This window comes from Phocoena phocoena, chromosome 19, assembly GCF_963924675.1.
Source record: "Phocoena phocoena chromosome 19, mPhoPho1.1, whole genome shotgun sequence".
Lineage (NCBI taxonomy): Eukaryota > Metazoa > Chordata > Mammalia > Artiodactyla > Phocoenidae > Phocoena > Phocoena phocoena.
The window spans coordinates 35,914,441-35,924,254 of record NC_089237.1 but is presented as its reverse complement, the minus strand read 5'-3'; the positions used below and the strand labels follow the sequence as shown (position 1 = coordinate 35,924,254).

The window sequence follows — 9,814 nt, the reverse complement described above, 5'->3', positions numbered from 1 at the left end:
TTATTTTGTTTATGTTGCCTTTACTTTTGGTACCATATCCCAAAGACTCATTGCCAATACCAAAGTCAAGGAGATTTCTCCCTTTCTTATTCTAGAAGTTTTACACTCTTAAGTCTTATACTGAGATCTTTACTGAAAATTAATATTTTAGTGTCATAAGGTAGGGATTTAATTTTATTATTTTGTATGTGATTATCCACTTTTATCTACACCACTTATTGAAGAGACTATCCTTTCCCCATTGAGTAAACTTGACTCCACTGTCAAATATTACTTGACTATATACGAGAGTTTATTTCTGAGCTCTCCATTCTGTTCCATTGGTCTATTTGTCTTTTTATGCCAGTACCACCGTGTTTCAAATGGTACAGTTTTATAATATCATTTGAAAGGAACTGTGATGCCTTCAGCTTTGTCTTTCTTTCATGTTGCTTTGGCCATGCAGGGTCTTTTGTGGTTCCACACAAATTTTAGGTTTTTTTTTTTTCTGTTTCTGTGAAAAATAACACTGAACTTATTGATAAGTATTGCATTGAATCTATAGATGGTTTTGGGTAGTATTTTAACAATCTTATTAAATGTTTTAACAATATTTTAACAATAATTTTAACAATATTGTTTCTTCCAATTCATGAACACAAGTTATATTTATTTCCATTTATTTGTGTCTTTTTCTTTTTCAGTTATTTTACTGTTAGTGTATAGAAATGCAACTGATTTCTATAAATTGATTTTCCATCCTGAAATTTTAAAATTTATTAGTACTCATTTTTCTGGTGGAATCTTTAGGGTTTCTATATATAAGATCATACCATCTGCAGGCAAAGACAATTTCATTTCTTTTTTTCCAATTCAGATGTGTTTTATTTATTTTTCTTGCCTAATTGCTCTGGCTAGGACTTCTGGTACTATGTTGAATACAAGAGGTCTGGGATCACCCTTGTATTTTCCCTGATCTCAGAGAAAAAGATTTAACCTTTCACCATTGAGTATGATATTAGTCAGTTGCCATATTCAGCCTTTATTAAGCTGAATTATTTTCCTTCTCCCCTCAATTTGTTGAGAGTTTTTTTTCTCATGTGTCAGTAATTTTAATGTTGTGCACATCAAATTATAGTAAAAAACGACTATAAACAAGATGCAGCCCCTCTATTTCCATGAACAGCACACTGCATTACAGTAAACCGAGTTTATATTCAACCATCAAATGTGGTTCTCCCATTAGTTCACTTTGTGATGGGTCATTAAGAATATCTTCAAATCCAATAGTCTCATCATTACCCCTCAAAATATCCAATGAAAGGTTTGAGCTTGGAAGAAATGGAAGACGCTGGACCTGCTGCACTGCCTTGAATTCCATTTGTAGTTTTAATGGAGCAAATAGACCCTGGATGTTTCTCAGTGTGGAAAAGTTCATTTTATCTTGGTTGAGCTGGAAATTTTTTTCTGATAATTCAAGAGGATGACTGGGCAAAAGTTCATTTTTCACATAAGAAAAACCTTTTCGAAGAAGATCATGACTTTCAAAAGGTCCACTTGCTGAAAGTTCAGTAACTGGAATATTGTCCTTTAGCTGAGATCCAAGTCCTCTGGCATTCATCTTCAACTCGCTCTGTGAACAGCTTCTCTGTTGAGAGTTTTTAATCAGGAAAAGAGGTTGAATTTTATGAAATGATTTTTATGCATTTATTGAAATAATCATATATTTTTTTATCTCTCATTCTATTAATTTAGTGTATTATATTTATTGATTTGTGTATATTGAGCCATCCTTGCATCCCTGGGATAAATCCTACTCAATCATGGTATATAATTCTTTTAATTCACTTTTGAATTTGGCTGACTAATATCTTATTGAGAATTTTTGCAACTACATTCATCAAGTATATTGGCCTGTAGTTTTCTTGTATTGTCCTTATCTGACTTTAATATCAAGATTATGCTGGCCTTATAAAATGAGTTTTAGTGTGAAAAAAAGTTCTAATTTATTCATTTACCTGTAGGTGTCCAACTTTCTCAACACCACTTTTTGAAGAGACTGTCTTTTCTCCATTGTATATTCTTGCCTCCTTTGTTGTAGATTAATGAACCATAAGTGTGTGGGTTTATTTCTAGACTCTCTAGTCTGTTTCATTCATCTATGTACCCAGCTTTGCTCCAGTACCATACTGCTTTGGTTACTGTAGCTTTGTAGTATAGTTTGAAGTCAGGGAGTATGAATACTCCAGCTCTATTCTTCTTTCTCAGGATTGTTTTGACTATTTGGGGTATTTTGTGTTTCCAAACAAATTTTAAAATTATTGGTTCTAATTCTCAGAAAAATGCCATGGAACACTACTCAGCCATAAAAAAGAATTAAATTTTGCCATTTGCAGCAACATGAATAAACTTGGAGAGCATTATGCTAAGTGAAATAAGTCAGACAGAAATACAAATACTGTATGATATCACTTATATGTGAAATCTAAAAAATACAACAAACTAGGAAAGATAACAAAAAAGAAGCAGACTCACAGATGTAGGAAACAAACTAGTGGTTACCAGTGGGAAGAGCGAAGTGGGGAGAAACAATGTTGAGGTAAGGGATTAATAGGTACAAACTATTATGTATAAAATAAGCTACAAGTGTATATTATATAATATAGGAAATATAGTCAACATTTTATAGTAACAATAAACAGAATATAACCTTTAAAACTTTTGAATCATTATGTTGTACACTTGTAACATATTATGCTGTACATCAACTCTACTTCAATTAAAAGACAGACTTGTTTTGTGTCCTATCATATGCCTCTGTTGGATGTAATGTTCTGTTTATATCTGTTAGGTTAATTTGATCCAAAGTATAGTTCAAGTCCAACATTTCCTTATTGATTTTTCTGTCTTGATGAGTTGTTCATTGTTGAAAGTGAGGTATTGAATTCGGAAAAATTATGAGCTGAAAAGGTCTCTCTTGTCCCTGAACTGTGCCACCTTGGAAAAAGTTTGATGTGGGTAAAGTCAAACTTTTCTTCTAACCATCTCCAATGTATCTAAACTCATACTTGTTTGCTGCAACAGTGTGCTGAAACTTCTCCATTGGAAACCTAGACTTCCAGAAAGGCTCTTTTTTTCTGTAGGTGATTGTCTGAGACAGGGTTCTCCAGGGTCTCTTGGACCATGGCTTAGAGAATCTGGAGCTAGTTCACGTACCACTTCATGGTCAACAGCTAGAACCAAGGTCTATAAGCCTATTACTCAATGTGCAGGTGGGTGAGGATCCTTCTGGATCCCTTGACATATGGTGCTGGATCCTGCAGCTCCCACAAAGACACTTTAGTCTGTGAATAGATACCTTTTTTTTTTTTCGGTAAGCGGGCCTCTCACTGCTGTGGCCTCTCCCATTGCGGAGCACAGGCTCCAGATGCACAAGCTCAGTGGCCATGGCTCACAGGCCCAGCCACTCCATGGCATGTGGGATCTTCCTGGACTGGGGCACAAACCCGTGTCCCCTGCATCAGCAGGTGGACTTACAACCACTGCGCCACCAGGGAAGCCTGATGCCAAATTTTTGTTGCTGTTGGGAGGGGCATGAACAAGGATGTCTTATTCAGCTCTATCTTTGATGTCCTTTCTCTCCATTTTTTTAAGTTCTTCTTTGATTTTATTCATGAGTCAAGTGTTGTTTTCCTCAAAAAATCTTATACATATTTTGTTAGATTTACACCTGACTATTTCATTTTCAAGAATGCTAATGTAAATGATATTGTGTTTTTAATTTCAAATTCCACTTGGTTTTTTTTTTTGGTATATAGAGAAACAATTGGCTTTTGTATATTAACCTTGTATTCTGCAACCTTTCTATAAGGTTTTGTGGGAACTTAAAAGCAGAGAAGTTAGTTGGATTTTGATAGTTGTATTCTTTATTACTGCAGTAAGCATTATAAATACAAAATAATTTAGTTCTTTCCTTCTTTCTGTCCAAATGACAAAGATAGCAATGTAAACCTACAAAAGACATTCCTTCAAAATTTTACAGCAGTGGAACCCTATTTATGATTATTTTATTTATGATTATTTTATGATTACTAATTATTATGTAGAACACTTAAATCATTTTGGATACTATAATTTTTTTTAACATACATCTATGGGAATTTCCAGGGTAAGAACTATAATTTAGATAAGTATGATCAGTGCCATCACTTTATCCACCCCCACCCCAAATCACCCAAATTGTTAAATGAGAAAGGTTCATAGTCAATTAACTATGAGGTTTATAAGGCTAACTCTGTCAGACTAATTATTTTCTAAACAATATCTACAAACTGGGAATTCCCTGGTGGTTCAATGGTTAGGACTCAGTGCATTCACTGCTGTGGCCCAGGTTCAATCCCTGGTCAGGGAAGTATGATCCCACAAGCCACGTGGCATGGTCAAAAGAAAAAAAAAATATATCTACAAACAGTTCCTATATCAACATGTCCTATGAAGTTAGGATTATCTCATGGAAGATATTGTAGTCTGTTAGTTAAAACTCAGTGTGTGTTTGTGTGTGCATTTCCTTAAATCAAGGGGGCAGAATAAAATAGTATAATGATAAAAAATATAGTGTGATGTGGAAATATTTAAAATTAGTTTTATATCCTAGCTTTGCCATATGCTTGCTGCATGACTTTGGCTAATTCCATATTTTAAGTGTCATTTCCATAGTCTTTAAATCAGTTTCCACATAGCTCTTACTTAACTTACAAAATTGTTGTGAGAATTAAATAAATTAATACTGTTAAGTTGCTTAGTACAGTGCTTGCCATATTATCAACATGCAGTGATGGTTAAGCAAAGGTGTTACTCCCAACATCAACAACATCAAAATTACCTAGTTATAAAGTTAAGAAATACAGAGTTTACCTTACATCTCTAAACTCTTCTGAAGAACACAAAGGAAGATTTTAAGACATGAAGAGAAGGATCATATTCCTACAAGGAAAGGCTCAATAATGTAAATTTGTGAGTTACCCCCAAATTCATTTAAAAATCTATCAACATTGTTTATTTTTAAGTATTAAAAAATCATTTTAAACTTTATCCAAAAAAAATAAACATGAGCTTTCATTTATAAAATCATCCAAGATAATTGTTAGAAATTGTTTTAATTCGTTCAGGCTGCTATAACAGAATACCATAGACTGAATGTCTTATAAACAGTAGTAAATTATTTCTCAGAGTTCTGAAGGCTGGGAAGTCCGAGGCCAAGGGCTGGTAGATTTGGTGTCTGGTGAGGAACCACCCCTTAGATGGTTGTCTTTTCACGGTGTCCTCACATGATGGAAGCAGCAAGGGAGCATCTCAGGCCTCTTTTATAAAGGCACTAATCACATTCATGAGGATTCTACCCTCATGGTCAAATCACCTCCCTTAAACGCCACCTCCTAATACCATCACCTTAGGATTTTGAATTTCAACATGTGAATTTTGGGGAGACTCAAACATTTAGACCATAGCAGAAATGTAATTAAAATGTGTTACTGGAGGATTAAATAAGAACTTTGTGTCAAAGTACATAGTAAAAGGGAAGAGTAGTCCCAGAGATAGCAAGAAGTATAAGTCTTACTCCCTAGCAGAGGACCCAACACTGGTAATTCACATTCATAACTCTCACAACCCTATTACAAATACTCCGAATGCAGTGGATAAGAACACTTAGAAAGTCACAACAGAATGAAACAAGCCCGAGGACAGTGTTCATATCAGAATTCCCTGTTTTACACACATTTGTCTTAAGCCATAGCTTTTTTTGACCTATCATGTTTCCTTTTGCCACTGATCAAATGAACTAAGAGCAAATCAACAAACACTAATTTCCATTTTTCCTCCAACTTCCCTTTGGTTCTTTAGATCTAAAAATGTGGGGGAGAGAAGGGTGGGGATGAAGGAGTAATAAAGCTGCTCTTTAATAACCAGGAGCCACTATTTAATGTCAGGTTTCACCTTAAGTGTCCTTTGATTTAAAAACCATCATCATCGGGCTTCCCTGGTGGCGCAGTGGTTGAGAGTCCGCCTGCCGATGCAGGGGACACGGGTTCGTGCCCTGTTCCGGGAGGATCCCACATGCCGCAGAACAGCTGAGCCCATGGGCCCGCTGAGCCTGCGCGTCCGGAGCCTGTGCTCCGCAACGGGAGAGGCCACAACAGTGAGAGGCCCGTGTACCGCAAAAAAAAAAAAAACATCATCATCATAAAAAAAGACAGTTGTAAGGGAAAAGTTGAAGAAAGTTAATTAGACCTTTGAAATTAAAATCAATACCATTAACTTATAATTAAACATAGCTGATTACTGATTCAACCATCTCTCCAAGACTTTAAAGGATAATGATGAATTATAAAAGACCTGAAACCATAAAGAGGGAGCAAATAGGAAAAAATACAACAAATGCTAAATGCAAATATATTTCTGGAAGACAAAAGTCATTGTTTCTCCCTATAGATTAAGAAAATCAAGACATAATAGTCAAAAAGTGGAAGCAACACAAGTGTCCATCAACACATGAATGGATATCATGAATGGATATCATGAATGGATATATCATATTATTACAATAGAATAGAATACAATAGACTATTATTCAGCCTTTAAAAAGCAAGGAAATTCTGACACATGCTACAACATGGATGAACCTTGACAACATTATGCTAAGTGAAATGAACCAGTCACAAAAGGACAAATATTGTATGATTCCACTCATATTAAGTACCTAGAGTATTCAGACTCATAGGAACAGAAAATAGAATGGGGGTTGCTAGGGACTAAAGGGAGGTGGAAATTAAAAGTTTGTGTCCAATAGATCAAAATTTTAGTTGGAGAAGTTGAAAAAGTTCTGAAGGTGGATGATAGTGATGGTTGCACAAAAGTGTGAATGTACTTAATACAATTAAAATGGTTGAAATTTTATGTTAATTATTAACATAAATTTTATGTTAATACATTTTGTTATATATATATTATCACAATAAAAAATCAGTAGGTATGAATCTCAATTCACAGACTCTGAAGTTCAAGAAATTTACCTTTATTTCTATTTCAAGCCCTAATGGACTAAAGTGACAAAACATTTGTCTCAATTACTTAATCTTACCTGCCCCTTTCCCTCTTTTTGTGCAAGTGTCCTGGGAAAGGAATCTCACATAGGATCAAGCTTCTCAGGATGTTAGTACCTACCTTGTCATCAACTGATCTGCTAAGACATTGTCTACTGAGATATCTATTAATCCAGGACCATGCATATTCCAATTAAGAAATTCCCTTTCTTCATGTAAAACTGACTTAAAATACTGTCTATGAGTCTGGATATAGCTGGGATCTTGTTGCCTACCTAGGGAAGACCCAGGGCCCACAAGCAGGTTCTAAATCTTCTCAGCTTTTAAGTTCCCTAAACCTCTCTAGTCTCTTGCTCCCTCTCTTAGGCCTATGAAACTTTCATTACCTCTTCTCCATTTTTTCTCCCTTTTCTAACACTGAAGAAATCCTTTTTTCAATCTGAATAGTAATGGGTGATATTTAGTAAAACTCTGTGGAAAGGTCTTTTTTTCTCCCTCTTGTTTTCCCCAAACATTTGTGTAGTCTCTGGTCTATAAATGTTTAAACATTTGGAATTTAAAAGTTAGAGCCTGCTAGTCTTTTTTTATAGTTTGTATTGTGACTATCCTTTTCCAAGATAAGGAGCACAGAATGGAACATCTGAAAAGGAGTGGAAATGGAGGAGGGAGAAGGAATGGAAAAAATAACTAACATATAAATAATATCATTCAACTATGCAAAACACTTAAGTGTTATTAAGAGCCATCTTTGCATTCGTTAAATGCAGAGTAACCATTCCACAGTGTTCAAAGGTCCGGAGCTGCAGAAGTCTTCATGCTATACCTAAAGACTAGGCAGCTATGTGTATCCTGGCTACCCGGAAACATTCTTCTCTTGCTCATCCTCTTTCCTTTCCTTCCCTTTACACTTTCTTTGGTATTCTCTCCCTTGTGTGTTCTGTGCAAAATAGTAGAAAAAAAGAGTAATTTTAAAAAGGTATAAATTCTAACAAAAAATGGTAATAGGCTTCTTTGGGAAAGTATTGCAAAAAATCATTCTCTCTATGATAACGTATGTGGAACATGTATGGGTAGAGTACTGAGCCAGAGTTTTATAGTATTTAAAACTCCCAAGAATTCTTTCACGTAAAATGAATAGCCTTATTTTATGGAAGAAGAAACAATGCCTGTGAAATTAAATATGTTGGGCACTTTTATTCCAGTCATTCAGCTATTAAGTGACATAGCATTCCAGTGCAGACTTTTGTCCTCAAATCCCATACTTCTGAGGGAATTCTGTGCTCCCGTTCACTAACACTTACAATGTCATAAGTTTGTATAACATTTCATGCCTCTGAAAACATTTTGAAAATTTCTCCAGGAACACAGCTGTCAAATCTAATAGCCAGGACACAGTCTCCTGGCAGCCTCCAGAGCAGTTGCTTTCCCAAAGGGAGACAACTTGCCGTTTTTCTCACAGCACTGTTGTCCATAAAGTGGTTTCCAGATCTCTGTTATGGTTTATCCCTTCAACTGAGTTGGTTTCATATTCTATTCAAGTGTGTGTGTGTGTGTGTGTGTGTGTGTGTGTGTGTGTGTGTGTTTGTACACATGGTTTGCAGGAATCAGTTGGCAAACAGAAAAGATGTAGATTGGTGACTGGCAGACAAAGATCAATAACTGAAACTGAATAAACTGGCATCAAACAAACCTTACATACCATGTTTTGCTTTTACATCCTTGACATTGCTACTTCTTACACTGTTTTTGGCATTCTGTTGACTTCCTTATGTCATTTTGCTCTAAATTAAAATGTACGGGAAGAAATGAGAAGTCATTTTGTTACAAGTTCAATTATTGATATTCTCTTCCTTTGACAAGTCCTGATTTGCTTTCCAAGACTATCACATATCTTTTAGTTTATTTTCTGTCAATTTTCTCACTATAAATAAGTTAAAATCTCTTATCAGGGTATTGATTTTGCTCTTTAAAAAGATTCTCTATTCCATTATCCTTCTGGATCAATTCAGATCATTTTGCATGAGAAATTTTCCCTTTTCCTTACCACACAAAATGTCTTTGTTTTTATTTCACATTACTCTATATGTCATTTGCAGAGCATTTAATTATATCCCCAGAATTTATTTTGAAATGTGTTGATTTTCTCTAAAAAAAAGTCAGGCCACATGACAATTTCAACTTCTTTTTTTAATGTGTGTTTTTGCTTATTTATTGAATGCATATTTGTATTACCAGACATCATAGGCAGTGCTGAGGTTAAAATAATAATAATTATTAATTAAAGTGAAATTTAAGATAATGAATATTATTATAAGAATGTATATTAAGTTGTCACCAAATGCTAGGCAGTATGCAAAAGGGCTTTATGGTTCTTTAAGTATAATAATAAACATTTATTGAATGTTTGTACCCTGTGGAATTTCTATGTATTTTATATAAAGTACATACTTTATTCTCAGAAACACTCTATGATGTAGATACTCTAAATTATTTCCATTTTCAGATGAGAAGTTAAGGCTTAATGACTTGATCACAGCTAGTAAGTGGCAGAGCCAGGATTCTAAGTCTCTTAATCACTACACTGTTTTAAGGTATTGTTATTATTGTCATTGTATATTTTGATTTACTACTTAGAAAGAAAATAAAAGTCCACCACAGAGAACACTTAAATCCCCACTTACCTACAAATTTACCTAGAAAGTTACATCTCTCTTTCCCAGCATCTACTTTAGTAG

General features: G+C 34.7%; 1 pseudogene across 1 annotated transcript; it reads right to left on the bottom strand.

The window, feature by feature from the left end:
- Window positions 1–1,078: 1,078 nt before the first annotated feature.
- Window positions 1,079–1,623, bottom strand: LOC136138548 (proteasome maturation protein pseudogene; annotated as a pseudogene). The gene has a single exon (XR_010656786.1). The product of XR_010656786.1 is annotated as a proteasome maturation protein pseudogene (transcript).
- Between the last annotated feature and the right edge of the window lie 8,191 nt (window positions 1,624–9,814).